General features: G+C 39.4%; 1 non-coding gene across 1 annotated transcript; it reads left to right on the forward strand.

Annotated features, from left to right (window-relative positions):
• The first annotated feature begins 522 nt into the window (after window positions 1-522).
• Window positions 523-629, forward strand: LOC145110336 (small nucleolar RNA R71). The gene has a single exon (XR_013709718.1). It is a non-coding gene; the product is annotated as a small nucleolar RNA R71 (small nucleolar RNA).
• Window positions 630-4,175: the final 3,546 nt, after the last annotated feature.

Consider the following 4,175-nt stretch of genomic DNA (forward strand, 5'->3'; position numbering starts at 1 on the left):
AAATCAGCTTTCTTCTCAGCTGGTGGTTGCTCTTTTTGGTAAAAACCCTGGCCCATCTGTCTGAATTTCTCCTCCTTCTGTTTCTTGTACTCATCATAAGGCAGCCACTCCTTCTTTGGCTTTCTCCAATCATCATCGTATTTATCTCCACTTGAATAGCAAACTTGAGCCCTTTTGTTCCCATACTCATCCAAGTTGCAATCTTTAGTCAAGTGTGGACCATTACATCGTTTACAACCAACTCTAATTGCATGAATTGATTGGTCCATTTGGGTCAATCTCCGGTCCATAGTATTGAGCATCGCCATCATAGCAGCCATCTCATAAGAATGTGCACCCCCACCGCCTTTTGCTCAATCTTGTCTTGGGTTGTGGTACTCACGAGAGTGTCTTGTGAATTCTTGAACTAACTCCTTGACCTCCCTTGGATTCTTCTTTGTCAATGGGCCTTGAGAATCAAGGAGTTGTCTTGTAATTACATTGAACCCATCATAGAAAATAGACATCTCTTGTTGAACATTGAGATCATGTTGAGGACAACTCCTCAACAACCCCTTGTAGCGCTGCCAAGCTTCGTATAGTGACTCCCCCGGCTGTTGCTCAAAGTTGGCTATTGCCTTCTTGAGTTTAGCTATCTTGGAAGGTGGGCAAAAATGATCTAGAAATTGCTCACACATTTGAGCCCAAGTAGTGATTCTTCCCGGAGGAATTGCTTTCAACCTATCTTTTGCAGCTCCTTTGAAAGTCACTGGTAGCATCCTTAGTAAGATGGTGTCTCTGTTAACATTCGGGACATTGAAATAGTCAACAATATCGTTGACTTCATCTAGATGCTTAAAAGCATCCTCATGATCCTTTCCATCAAATGGGATATCCTTTAGTGCAGTGAGGATATGTCCCTTCAGCTCGAATGTGGCAGTGGCAGGTATTGCTGGTTGTACTAAACCCGGACCAACATCTTCAAAAATTTGCTTCTTGTAAGCTCCCATTGACATTTCTTCAATGTTTGCCATCTCGTTTCTTGGCTCGTTCTCGGGTTCACTCGTATAAAGTCGAAAATCAGTTTCGGAGTCATACTCGGATTCGGTTGGGAAAGGTATTTGATCTAAGTTTTCAACCTTGCTCTTGTTCTTTGAAGATGAACTTGACTCTACCGTTTTCTTCCCCGATTTCTTTGAGAACACTCACTTGAGTTCTTGTAAGGGTGTCTTCTTTGGTGTTTGATCTTCTTTCACGTTCTTATCTTTCTTTTTGTGAAGGGCAGACTCTGGATCTTCAAGAGGTGGTACCAAAGGTGTGTTAGAGCCTCTGGTCATGACCTCCTACAAAATAAACAAAATAAAAACGTAAAACTGAACAAAAACTAAATAAAAATTGCTTACTGACTGTCCACCACGACGTGGTAAAGGCTACCACCTCGTATTGTCGCAGAAAAACAAGCAGAAAAGAAAAACGGAAAAAAACGAGAAAATACTCAACTCACATCGTGAGCTTGAGGCTCACGTCGTGAGTCAAGTACTGTAAAAAAACTAAGTTGGAAAAGTAACTTTTTGCAGGTTTTACCCCACAAAAAGGATCGATTAATCTAAAGCAAATAAATAAACTATCAAATAAGCCGTTCCCCGACAACGGCGCCAAAAAAATTGATGTGCACAAAAGTACCCACTAATTTTATAATTTATAACCTAACTAACTTAACTAACTAAAATGCACCTAGGCAGTGTACGTAGTCGAATTATAGAATAGTTGGGTAAGTTGGGTGTCGATCAGAGGGAACGGTGGTAACTAATTAATCTACTTACTACTAAATTAACCTGATTATTAACAACTTAAAAGGGTTTTATCTGATTTTACAAGATCAGACGAACTTTACTCAAATTCAATCAATTACTAAAAACACTCCTGTTTAGTTCGAATCCACTTCTTCCTTATGGTTAGTTAACAATTATGGATTATCAAGTTGGTCACCAAATATTATATTATTAGCAATTTAAGTCCAAATTTACTAATATTTGACTAATTCATGTCAAACTATGCATGGTCACACACAATCAAACACAGAACCAGTTGAATCCTTTGGCCACCAATCTTGCTTTGTTTCGAATGCATAAATATGGCAATCTCATCTCGTCATAATCATGTCCTTCAATCTGTGTGAATCCTTTGGCCACCAATCTTGCTTTGTTTCGAATGATAACTCCTGCATGGTCTAGCTTGTTTCGGAACACCCATCTCGTACCTACAAAGGGTTGATCATTAAGAGGAGGAACAAGAATCCACACTTCATTTTTGTTAAATTCTGCCAACTCTTCTTGCATGGCTATAATCCAGTCAGCATGTTCAAGTGCTTCCTTGATGGATTTCGGTTCAACCATTAAGATAAATGTCAAGAAATGAAATTCATTTTGGATGTTAGTGGCAGAGCGAGTTTGAATACCTGTGTTTAGATTTCTAATGACTTGGTTTAGAGGATGATTCTTGGTCCAGATGTGTAGTCTCGAAAGCTCTTCTACAGCAGATGATATGACATCAATGATGGGGTTGTATTACTCCCCCTGAACAACTTGAATTGGAGGATGATGCTCCACCTGAACTTCTGAAACGGAGATATCAGCATCATTTTCGTATGGAAAGTCAAAGAAGTTGACGTTGTTGTTGTTGTTGTTGTCCGGAATAGGATCGAATTCAGCAAATTGATTCGTTGCATCTTGAAATTCTTCAATATTTCACTCAAGTGAGGGAAAACCGTTCTCCCCCTCAACCTAAGAATGTTGAATTGGTTCGGAATCAAATGGAGGAAATGTGGGAGTCGGACCAAAAACATTTTCTAAGATAGGTGCTATAACGGATGAGGATTATATTGATCAAGATTCCGAATCAAGAGCTGTTTCTGATGGTCCGAACATGGTTTCAAAATCAACTTCATGAATTATTTGAGGATTCGGACATCCTGGGGATGGAGCATCAGACTCCATGAAGTGAGTTGTGACATGGGTTGGGCCAGAATTCCGAACGTAGTTGTCATCAAAGGTGACATCATAGATTTCTTCAAGAACATGGGTTTGTCAATTCAGAACCCGGTAAGCTTTTGATTTTGCTAATTATCCAAGAAAAATTACTTCATCGTCTTCGAGATGAAATTTCATGAGCTGATCACAATTGTTCTTGATAAAGCACCGACAGCCAAACACATGCAAAAAGGAGATACTCGGCTTACGACCATTTATGGCTTCGTACTGTGTCATATTGAGGTGTTGATTGATGATGCTATGATTCTGAGTAAAGCATGCAGTTGGTACGACTTCAACCCAGAGATAAAGTGGAAGATTTGTAAAATTGAGCATCGATCTAGCAGCTTCAACTAAGGTTCTATTACATCTTTCGACCACACCGTTTTGTTGAGCGGTGTAGGGAGATGAGAAATTGTGATCAATACCTTTCTCAGAGAGGAATTTCTCAATGGTGACATTGGTAAATTCCAAACCATTATCACTTTGGATTCGACGAACAGGCAGTTTCTATAGAACTTCAATTCGCTTGATAAAAGTAATAAATTCCGAGGTGGTTTCTAACTTGAGCCTGAAGAAGAAAACCCAGGTGAACCTTGTAAAATCATCCACAATCACAAGAATATGTTTCTTATGATGTAGACTTTCTACAGTGGAGGGTCCACATAGATCAATATGAAGCAGTTCTAACAGTTCCAAGCATCACATAGATGATCGTTTTCAAACTAGAGGAGAGGTAAACTTCTGACCACTTCACCTAAAACAAGATCGTTCATTTATCGAATGTTTAGATGAGCAAGCCTTCGATGCCATAACAAACTGACATCAGGATCTGCCTTTGAGAGTAAACAGAGTTGAGGCTTACCAACGATCATGTTGATGTTATGAGGATACATGTTCTTGTTGCGATTTGACTTGATCATACATTCTTTCCAGTCTTTAGACATGATATAGATGTGTTTCTTGTAGAATTCAACTCGACGATTTGCATTAGTAAGTTGAGCCACACTTATTAGATTATGCTTCAGGTCGGCTACATATGCCACGTTTGATACAGAGAAGTTTCCATGGGTGAGGATGCCATAAACTCGGATTTGAGAGTTGGAGTTGTTGCCATTCGTCACATAGCCAACATTTGGAGAAAGTTTGAGATCATGCCGAAAATCT

Source organism: Lactuca virosa, chromosome 4, assembly GCF_052849685.1.
Source record: "Lactuca virosa cultivar CGN04683 chromosome 4, Lactuca_virosa_CGN04683_v6, whole genome shotgun sequence".
Lineage (NCBI taxonomy): Eukaryota > Viridiplantae > Streptophyta > Magnoliopsida > Asterales > Asteraceae > Lactuca > Lactuca virosa.